Source organism: Humulus lupulus, chromosome X (assembly GCF_963169125.1).
Source record: "Humulus lupulus chromosome X, drHumLupu1.1, whole genome shotgun sequence".
NCBI classification, from domain to species: domain Eukaryota; kingdom Viridiplantae; phylum Streptophyta; class Magnoliopsida; order Rosales; family Cannabaceae; genus Humulus; species Humulus lupulus.
This window is the reverse complement of record NC_084802.1, coordinates 115,304,539-115,316,251: the sequence shown is the minus strand read 5'-3', so window position 1 is coordinate 115,316,251 and position 11,713 is coordinate 115,304,539. Positions and strand designations below refer to the sequence as shown.

The following is an 11,713-nucleotide window of genomic DNA, read 5'->3' as shown; positions in this document are numbered from 1 at the left end:
TTAAGAATTTTCAGAGATAATCTTGAGTTTAATAACAGAGACTCGTGGACTAGGCAGATTTAACTGCTGAACCACGTAAAAATCGTGTTTTGTGTTGTTATTTTTTAATTGGTCATTACTGTTTGTTGTTTACGTGCTCTTCTTTCACTGTTGACGAAAAACGGCGTCAACAGCTTTAAATGCCTGCTATCCGATATAAATGGAAACGTCCCCCGAAGACCAGGGGGCGTATAACTAATCAAATAATATCCCATGATTTTATGGGATTTACAATAATAAATGCAGAACACGCCCCTTATAAACAACACTTATAGATATTCAAAGTCATTATCATATATCTCCAAGCCCTTAATCTCCCAGGTTTCTTATCTGCTTTCGAGCTAATGACATCTCCCGGGGTCACACGGCTTCGAGATCGAACGTACGTCAGGCTCGGACCCCCTGATCCGAGGTCATTCCTGAGGATAAATGCGTCATGGGAGCTACCTTTCGAGATCGTGAACGTTTCGAGGCCACCACGTTCGAGGTCGTCTCGAGTCTTGCAGGCTCGATATTTAATCCTGGAGCATACTTCGAACTTTACGGGTTCATTCGCTGCGAATCCAGCTTTCGAGGTCACATTAATCATGGCTCGAAATCTGGTTATAACACGTACAAAAAGCGGTTTACTATGTAAGCAAGAGGCTGATCGGAGCAGAATTGAGGTATCCTCCCATCGAGAGGTTAGCATACTGTTTAATCTTGGCCTCAAGGAAGCTACGTCCTTACTTTCAAGCCCACTCCATCACAGTTTTAACTGACCAGCCCCTTCAGCAAGTCCTCCAAAAACCAGAAGCGGCTGGGCGCCTATTAAAATGGGCAGTCGAACTAGGGCACTTCGATATCACGTATTCACCACAAGTAGAAGTAAAGGGACAAGTCTTGGCTGATCTTGTTGCAGATTTCACCGAACTCCCAGACAGCGAGCAGTGCGAACAGGCTAGTGCGCCTGAGCCTCAAGATGAAGCTCCTTCGTGGAAGTTATTCATGGATGGGTCGTCCAACGAATCTCATGCAGGAGCGGGTGTAATATTGATAACGCCAGAAGGGCATCGATTTCACTGCGCCATTAGGTTCGACTTCATCGCGTCAAATAACGAAGCTGAATACGAAGCACTCCTCGTTGGGTTGAGAATGGCGAAAGACATGAGAATAAAGACGCTTGATATTTACAGTGATTCATAGTTGGTAGTGAATCAAGTTCTTGGGGAATATCAAGCACGAGGCCTAAAGATGGTGGCCTACTTGAATAAAACCAAAGACCTGCTAGCCCAGGTCACGAAGTATACCCTCCAACAAATACCGCGGGATCAGAATTCGAATGCAGATGCCTTAGCCAAACTCGCGAGCGCGAAAGATGCTGACACTTTGAACATTGTGCCAGTAGAAAGATTGAGTGAGCCAAGCATACAAGAAATTGGAACCAGTATGGAAATCCGGGTAGAAGACACATGGATGGCGCCTTACTTGGAGTATCTGACAAATGGTGCACTACCAACAAATAGAAACAAGGCCAGAACCCTACAAAGGCAGGCTGCTAGGTACATACTGGTCGATGGTGTTATGTATTGAAGAGGATACTCCATGCCACTACTTAGGTGCATTACACCAGAAAAAGCTAAGGAGCTCATGAAAAAGGTACATGAAGGCTTCTGCGGGGATCACGCTGGGGGGCAAAGTTTGGCAAAAAAGATTCTAAGGCAAGGTTATTTCCGGCCGACCATGAACGAAGATTCGATGGAGTTTGTACGAAAATGTGATAAATGTCAAAGGTTTTAAAAAATTCCACGAGCAGCCCCAAACGAGTTAAAACAGATGCAGAGTTCGTGGCCTTTTGCAGTATGGGGGATAGACTTGATTGGATCCCTGCCAACGGGAAAGGGCGGAGTGAAGTACGCAGTTGTGGCAGTCGACTACTTCACCAAATGGGTCGAAGCTGAACCACTCGCTACCATAACGACCAAGAAAGTTCTTGACTTTGTCATCAAGAACATTGTTTGCCTCTATGGTTTGCCGCGAAAGATTGTTTCAGACAACGGAACCCAATTTGACAGTGACTTATTCATCGACTTCTGCGAAAGGCATGGGATTATCAAAAGCTTTTCTTCAGTTGTGCATCCACAAGCAAATAGACAGGTCGAAGCAGTAAATAAAACGCTTAAGGACACCCTGAAGAAAAGTCTTGAAGACGCCAAGGGAGCATGGCCAGAACAGCTGCCTGAAGTCCTCTGGTCGTATAGAACTTCTCATCGAACAGCGACAGGTCATACCCCGTTTTCCTTAGCCTACGGATATGAAGCCATATTACTTGTCGAGTTAGATCCCCCCTCACATCGACGCATCACATACGACCAGAGCCAGAATAGCCAATTGACGAAATACGAGAGAAAGCCCAGCTCCGAGTTGTTGCGTACCAGCAAAAGGTCGCCCGGTACTTTAACTCGAAAGTAAAAGAAAGGAAATTCAACGTCGGTGACTTGGTTCTACGACGAGTTTTCTTGAACACCCGCGACCCCACTGCTGGAGTACTCAGACCCAATTGGGAAGGACCTTACCAGATTGAAGAAGTCCTTCACCCGGGCACCTACAAACTTGCACGCCTAAACGGAGATCTCGTTCCACGCTATTGGAATGTAGAACACCTACGCAAGTATTATCAGTGAACAGTCCTTTTTAAAGGACTGGCTTGTATTAAATTTTACTTTTTACAAGTTTTGAAAAAAGGGTTAGCCACGTTGTATGGCTAATCGCTTATAAATGTAAGATCCTTTTTTAGGATAACTCGTAAAGACATGTTTAGTCCATTTTTAATACGAGATTATAAGGGACTGTGCGCAGCTAGTCATTCTTGCCAACCTTTGTGAATTTATATTTACAAGTATTTGTTCATTACGTGTGTTGTTTTGCTGTATTATAAGTATTACGTTTCCTGCCGAGCAGAAATGCTCGAGCAGGTCGTGGTCAAGGCAAGTGACCAAGGACCTAAAGCTCCTCGATCACTTGGGGGGCATATAAGGTACATCGATAGCAAAGCATACCAAAAGGTATGTAAACACATGAACAAAATAAGTGAAAGCATGCTAAGGTACTTAGAGTATTTTTCAAAATTTATATTTTGTTAAATCAAACCAAAGTACTATGCTAAGTTCGGTCATACGGGCAGATGTTATAGTAAATGAAAATATTATAACATTATAATGCAGTCTTTTACACCGCAAGCATCACCGCTTGGATGTAATTGTTCAAATAAAAGGAAAGTTTGCTGCCCATGCAGCAATTTTAAAAAATATAGTCTTTACATTACGACTCATGGGTCGTGTAATTAAAGAAAGAAAAAATAAAAAGTTCAAGAAGCATTAGGAGCAGGAGGGTCTTTATCAACATTTTGATTGGTCGTATCCTCAATAGCTCCTCCTTCCTCTGCGCCAGCGATGCTTGGGGAAGCAGGGATCCTTGCTCTTTCCTCTTCTTCAGCCAATCGAGCAGTGCAGCGGGCCAGCTCAGCATTCCTGGTATCTTCTGAAAGGTAGTCAAAGTTGGCACCCCGGTTGTGTTTCCAAAAATCGTAAAAACACCGAAGCGTCGCATTCTTGTACCTTTCCAGATCTTTGGCATTGGTAAGCTTCAGCTGCTCTATTTGGCTCTCAAGAACAACTATGGCCTTGTCCTTGGAAAGAAGCTCCTCTTTGAGTCTCTTGCATTCACGATATTGGACTCGGCTGGAATCCTGGTACTCATCCCTCTGCTTCTTCAAGGCTGCCTTGGAAGCTTCAGCCTCCGCCAGCTTTGCCACCGCAGCATCCTTCTGCTGGGTGACAACCTTGAGCTCCCCAACATGCCTGGCTTCTGCAGCCTGAAGCTCCTCAGCGGCTTTCACCTGGTACCTCTCGATGGCCTTTGCCTGAGCCTGGTCGATGGTAGCTTAGGCACGGGTACGAGCAGCAGTTTCAGTCAACAAGGCCTGTGGACAAAGGATAAAGTTAGAGTTTGTTGCAAGGAAGAAAAAATGAAAGCCAAAGAGATAAGAAATGCTTACGTTGTCAATTTCGTTTAGGGCCCTGTTCAGAATTTGGTCGACCCCCATATTCTCTGCCTCAACCATCGTATCCTTGCAGCGGTCATACCTCACGATGTGTGCAAGACGGTCCTTGGCTGTTCGCAAGGTGCGATTTGAATGTTTGGCCCCTGGAGCTTTGGCCGGTTGGGATTGCTCTTTAGTGGCAGTAGGTGGAGGATTCATCGTAGCAGGCGGGGTTTCCTTCTCAACAGGAACCGAAGGCTGGGCAGAAGCTTGCCCAGTTGGCACATCCTTGGAAGGATCTTCTGTTCGACCCTTCTTGGCAGGAGGTCCTTGGCTCGATTCGCCGTTGTGCCTCCTGGACGTCTTTCGCCGAACCAGAGGGACTTCTATCTCCTCCTCAGTCTGATACAAATCGAAGACGTTGGGAGCGGCCATATCTGCGTACAAATAAACATATGCAAATGATAAGATAAAAGGTGGATAAAAACTCTTGATAAAATAGAAAAGAGGTCACAAAGTTTAATACCCGAGCTACAACTACTAGTCGCTATACTATTGACTCTATTAGTCACACACTCACTATCTGGCACGAAGAAGTCTGGCCCTAGATTTGGAGTATACGTAAAGTTGCCCTCCCCATCAAACAAGTGATAGGGAATTGGCAAGCTATTTAAAAGCGAAATAACTGTACCGTTTTCATCGGAAGATTCACCCAAGTCCACAAAAGACTCTGTTGCCTTTTGTTTGCCCTTGCCTTGGGGTGCAGAAGACCTTTCTGCGGAAGGATTGCCCGTGGATTCCCTGATTGTAACCCCCGTCAGCCTCCTTCGGGGAGGGGACGCTGGGGGTTGCTGCTCGGGATCCCCCTCGGCCGTGGCATCTGCTACCACAGGTCCTCTTGTTTCATGGTGAGGAGCCAGGAGGCCGGATAGCCTCAGATTTTCATCAGTGACCAGGGATTTGACGCTTTTTTCTGCGTTTGTCATCCTGGCCAATGCGGTGGACCTCAACACCATGTCTGGTGTTGGGGTCGAACGTAGCCATGGTCCTGAAAGGCAAAGTGTACTTTAAGAAAAATGAAGGAAAATTCGCTGATGAAAAGTATCGACCAGTAAAAACAGCACTTACTTCCTCGAGCGAAAGCCAGATTGTTGGTGGTCATGTCCGGCGTGAGGAAGTACTCCTTACTGTACTGCCCCACGTTGGATATGTGCGTAGTGTCACTCAGGAACACCCGGCTCGTCTCCTGGTGACAAAGATGGAAGAAGCCCGTCCCATACTATTGAGGGTTGGACTTGAGGTCGAAAAGGAAATTGACCTCATGGGGGGTAGGTTCTGGCCATTTTTTAAGCTTGTACAGGATATAGAGTGCGGCCAACATTCTATATCCATTCGAAGTAATTGGAAAGGGGGCGACACCAAAATAGTTGGCCACCCCCTGATAAAAAGGATGTAGAAGGAGGATAGCCCCCGCCTCTATATGATATCTAGACCAAGCACTGTATACACCTCCGGGAAGGTTAGCCCTTTGGTCTGCAGCTGGAATTTTGAGATTAACCCCTGTAAGAGGATACTTCCTACGGTAGTTGGCAAGCATCCGAGGAGTCACTTGGTTGGTCGGGGAAAGATACCACTCGACATCAAGAAGGTTTTGATGACGAGGGCGGGCCCTGACTTGGATACTAGGGTCTGGGGTGGAATTTTCTCGACCACTGGTTGAGGGAACCCTAGCCTGTGAATCAGGCTGGGCAGGAGAGTTTGGGCTATTTTCGGAGTCAAGTTTTTTCTTGCCTAAAGACTTAGAACGAGCCATTTAGGAGGTGATGGACAAGGTCTAGAAGAAGATCGTGAAAATGGGATTTCATGAACTCGGTCGGTCGGTTGTTCTTCGCCTTCGAGCAGCTGGGCAAGAAGATCGTCCTCGATGGACCGTTCACCTCCCCACAAATCTGGCATTAAAGTCTGCAAACAGAAGAATGGGGAGGTGAGGATATAGAATTTTTGAAAGTTTTTAGAATAACGATGGTCGAGTATAAAAGTTAAGCTTTTATACAACCACATTCTAACAAAAGGCTAAAATTTTCCACGCGAACAGTTTGAGAAACAGATCAAAAGGCGAAAGCAAAATTTTTTTTGTAAAAGCTTTTTCAACTCCTCTTAGGGCGGGAAAAAACCTATTTTCTCGGCTGGCATAAAAATCGAACTTTTACTTCGGTTTTACGTCCTAAAAAGTATGATCTCGACTAATCAAACTAACTCGCAATTTTTTTTTCACCCACAAGACATTCTACTGACAAGCATCTCAACCCAGAAATAGATGAACTCAACAGTCAACATACAAAAACATCTACTACAAAAATATGAAACATAAAGGTTCCAAGACTTACCAGGAAGAAGATCGTGAAGGTTGGTAAGAGTTTTTGGAGATCAGAGAACTCTCGGGCAGAGTCTTGAAAACGCAGAAGGACGGTCTCCAGAAGAAAATGGAAGCTCTAGTTTTAGGGTTTCTTGAAAGAGTAATGGCGTGCGTAAAAAGAAAAGGAGAACTTCGGAGATGCTATATATATATTTTTGTCTGTGGCATTAAAAGGGAGTAATCATCAGCTTCCCCTTTTCCGTAGTATGGGGAAACGAGATAGCCGTCGAAATATTACTGGGGAAGCAAAAAGCCGTAATTAGACAAGAGTAGGTTGCTTCTTCAAAGAACACACGAAGGGTTCTGATAGGTACGGCGGGGTCACCGAAGGGTCGCTTCCTCAAAAGTTTATTTATTGCTCGTAAAAAAATAAACTTGGGGGGCAAATGTTATCCAAAAAACTGGCATGGATGACGTGGCAGGTGATTCCCAGACACGTGGTTGACACTTGGTGGAACACTGCAAGGATATCGACCAGAAGACAAATTATAAGCAGTAGGCAGCCGAAACTTACCTACGACCAGTATCGTCGTGGGTTCCGCATGCTTCGTGATGTTTCTATAAAGATCTTTATAAATCTCGAAATTGACTCCCACAATCTCCTGAGTATCCGATTATTTAGGAAAGAATATCTGTAACAAATTCATGTAATCCCCCTTGAGCCTATAAATAGAGAAAGATAGCTCAAGGAAGGGACTTTTGGCTTTCAAATTATTTGGGACGAGAGGGATTCTATTTGAGATATTGTCTTGTTCTTCAGAGGTGGGTGAAACTCATTGAACCCTAGTTCTTTGATCACTCCTTTTGATCTTATATCAATAACAATCTAAGTGGACGTAGGTTATTACCAGATCCTGGGGCCGAACCACTCTAAAATCTTGTGTTCTTATTATTTTCGTCATTACATTTATTTCAACGTATCCTTCCACATCAAGCCTATTTTGACTCCGTGTCAGTTGGCCAAAATCTGGGTCAATAGTATTTTTTCAAGTCTTTGTCCTAAGACAACACCTATAGCATAATCAGAAGAATCGCACATTATTTCAAAATGTATTTTCCAATCAGGGGGTCGAATAATGGGTGCAGTAGTCAACAAATTTTTCAATTTTTCAAAGGCAACATGGCAATCATTATTAAAGACAAAATCATTTTCTTTTCCAAGTAAATGGCATAAAGGCCGAGAAATTTTTCTAAAGTCTTTTATAAATCGTCTATAGAAACCGGCATGGCCTAAGAATGATCTAATTTCTTTCACAGTTTTAGGTGGGGGAAGTTTTGAAATAAGATCAACTTTAGCTTTATCAACTTCTATTCCCTCTGATGAGATTACATGACCTAAAAAAATTCATTTTTTAACCATAAAATGACATTTTTCCTAGTTAAGCACAAGGTTTTTCTCTTTGCAGCAAATTAAAACAAGTGAAAGATGGTGCAAACATTCATCAAAGGAGGAACCAAACACAGAAAAATCATCCATAAACACTTCAAGAAATCTTTCAACCATGTCAGGAAAAACTGAAATCATACACCTTTGAAAAGTCGCAGGTGCGTTGCATAATCCAAAAGGCATGCGACGATAGGCAAAAGTTCCGAAAAGGCATGTAAATGTAGTCTTTTCTTGATCTTCTGGGGCAATGGGGATTTGGTTATATCCAGAATACCCATCAAGAAAGCAATAATATGCATGGCCAGCTAAACGTTCAAGCATTTGATCAATAAAGGGTAATGGAAAATGGTCTTTTCTAGTAACATTATTTAGCTTTCTATAGTCTATGCACACTCTCCACCCCGTTTGTACTCTAGTAGGGATTAATTCATTTTTCTCGTTTTTAGCAACTGTGATCCCAGACTTCTTAGGCATAACTTGACCTGGACTAACCCATTGACTATTAGAAATAGGGTAAATGATACCTACGTCTAACAATTTTATGACCTCTTCTCTAACTACTTCTTTCATATTTGGATTTAGCCTTCTTTGACATTCCCGAGAGGTTTTAGCATTCTCTTCTAGATGGATTCTATGCATACATATGGATGGGTTAATTCCTTTAATGTCTCCAATGGTCCAACCTATGGTTTCTTTATGTTTTCTAAGGACATCTAATAATTTATCTTATTGTTCTTTATCTAAAGCGGATGCTATGATAACAAGTAAGGTTTTAGACTCTCCTAGAAAAGCATATTTTAAATCTTCTGGCAAAGGTTTAAGGTCTAACTTTGGAGACTCGGAAATTGATTGAACATGATCTGAGGGTGAAAAAGGTTCAACTTTAGTTTCATCTAAGGGTATAAACTCTAGCAAAGAATTCTCATCATCATTAGAATCATTAACATGCAAATTCATACCAAAGTATTTTTCACAAAAGTTAAGTAAGTCATTTCCATCATTTTCACAAATACTATCTATCATGTTAACTTCATGCACTTCCTCATACTCAACAGATTTAGCAACATTAAACACATGCAATTCAACAGTCATATTTCCAAAAGATAATTTTAAAATACCATTACGACAATTAATTATTGCATTAGATGTAGCTAAGAATGGTCTACCTAAAATGATAGGAATTTGAGCATGCACATTTTCCACAGGTTGAGTATCAAGAACAATGAAGTCAACAGGAAAGTAAAATTTATCAACTTTGATCAAAACATCCTCTATAATACCTCTAGGAATTTTCACAGAATGATCGGCTAGTTGAAGAGTTATAGAAGTCGGTTTTAGTTCACCAAGACCAAGTTGCTTATAAACAGAATAAGGCAATAATTCACACTAGCACCCAAAACAAGTAAAACCTTGTTAATAAGATGATCACCAATAATGCATGAAATTGTGGGACACCCAGGATCCTTATATTTAACAAGACTCTTATATTAAATAATGGAACTAGCTTGTTCAGTTAAAAACACCTTTTTAGGAATATTATTGTTTCTTTTAACAGTACAAAGATCCTTTAAAAATTTAGAGTAGGCAGGAATTTGTTTAATGGCATTTAAGAAAGGTATATTGATACTAACTTGTTTAAAAACTTCTAAGATGTCATTATATTGGCCGCCTTTTTTAATTGGAAGTGATCTTTGTGGGAATGGGGCTTTTAGAATGAAAGGATGGATTGGAGTTTCCTTGTTTGAAAAGTCATTGGCATTAGAATGAAAGGAAGGCTGACTCTTTTCTTTTTCTTTTTCAATCTCGGGTTTGACAATGTTCTTTCCGGGCTTGAGAGTTAAAATTGATTTGACTTCTCTATTATGACTAGACTTTCCTATCTCATATTGACCTTTTGGATTAGGGATAGGTTGACTAGGGAATGTTCCTTTTTCTCTATCAGCTAAAGCAGTGGCGAGTTGTCCTACTTGTGTCTTGAGTTTGGTAATTGATTGAGATTGATTTTGTAGGATTTGTTGAGTGGATTGCATAAATTGTTGTAAAGTATCTTCTAAGGAAGGTGTCATTTGTTGAGGATATGGTTGATTTTGTGGGGCATGAGTTTGGTTTTTCGTGTTGTATTGGTGCCCTTGATTCATTTGAGGTTGGTTTTGTCTCAATGAAAAGTTTGGATGGTTTCTCCAATTTGGATTGTAGGTGGATGAAAATGGGCTATCATTTGGTTTCCCATAAGCATGAAGAGCATTGGCCTTCTCAGAAAAGGCTTCTTGGTAGGAAGGACATGATTGAGCATAATGGCAGGGAATAGAACATATAGAATAAACATCTTTTCTTGGTTGTATTGGAGAATTTATAGTTTGGCTTATGGCTAAAGCTTCTACTTTTCTCGCTAACTTTTTTAAGGATGTTCTTAAGTCTAATTCATCTTTTACTTCATACCTTCCTCCTATTTTTGGTGAATTAGTTGACCTAGACCTAGGATCAAAATAATTCCATTGTTGTGAATTGACAGATAAATCTTCAAGGGCATCCCAAGCCTCTTGTCCTTGAAATTTTAAAAATTTTCCGGTATGCATAGATTAAGTCATTTGATGATTAGAAGGAGTCAAACCATCATAAAAATATTTTACAAGTCGCCATTTTTCAAAACCATGATGAGGATATTTTAATAATAAATCTTTAAATCTTTCCCAACATTCATAAACTCTTCATTATCTTTTTGAAAAATCTCGGAGATTTCTCTCAGACTATCAGTTTTAGACAAAGGAAAAAATTTCAGCAAGAATTTATTATAAAGTTGATCCCATGTAGTTATAGACCCCGTGGGAAGGGAATTTAACCAAGCTTTTGATTTGTCTTTTAATAAAAAATGAAACAATCTTAGTTTGACCGACTCATTAGAAAAATTTTGAAATTTAAATGTTGAGCAAATTTCTAAGAAATCCTTGACATGCATGTAAGGATCCTCTCTATCGAACCCATAAAAATATGGCAACAATTGGTAGAAGTGGTAGGAAGAACGATACATGAAGGAGCATTAGATGAAATAGGCGCAAAATATTCAAGCAAAGTTTTTTCAGGCACAACATTTTCATCAACAAGATTAGCAATTGGTTCCATGATGCTCAAATTTTTACTAACACTTTCAATTTCTAACAAAGATTAAACGTCTTTTTACTAATCAATTTTTAGAGTTACGTTCCCAATGATGCATACAATTTTCACAAAGCAACAGAGATAATCTCAAACAAACAATTTTCTGATGTGGAAGATCAGTAAAAATCGCAACCACGGAGTATACTTAGAATTTTTAGAGATTTCACGACAATATAATTTTTATGGTTCACTTGTCCCCAGGCCTATTTGATTCCACTTACTCGCACACTATTAACAACTCCTCGAGGTTAATTAGTAGAGGTGGATTGAGAATTTTGTTCAAATTTCCTTTAAGAAAAAATTGCTTATGGTGAAATGACAAGATTTAGGTTTCTCTTTTTTTTCCAAGTATTTTTTTTCTTTCACAATTACAGAATAAAATGATAAAAGATAAAGAAAAATAAGGCAAAATTAAATAAGACTATCCAAATTTAGGCAAGAGTAGGAAGGCATATCATGCCATCAACCATAACAAAAATAAGGTAAAAATTAGGAGGCACAAGTGCCATCAACTAAAACATAAGATAAAAGACTAGGAGGCAAAATTGCCATCAACTAGCTAGGAGGCAAAATTGCCATCAACTAGTAACTTGCAAAAATAAAATAAAATAAAACTACAACAAGATAAATAAAGAAAATTAAAACAAAGGTTAGGAGGCACAAGTGTCGTCAACTAACAAACAAATACAAGGAA

At 40.6% G+C, this 11,713-nt stretch overlaps 1 non-coding gene across 1 annotated transcript; it reads left to right on the top strand.

Annotated features, from left to right (window-relative positions):
* Positions 1 to 10,509: 10,509 nt before the first annotated feature.
* LOC133807937 (small nucleolar RNA R71) lies at positions 10,510 to 10,612 on the top strand. Its single transcript, XR_009879819.1, has one exon. It is a non-coding gene; the product is annotated as a small nucleolar RNA R71 (small nucleolar RNA).
* Positions 10,613 to 11,713: the final 1,101 nt, after the last annotated feature.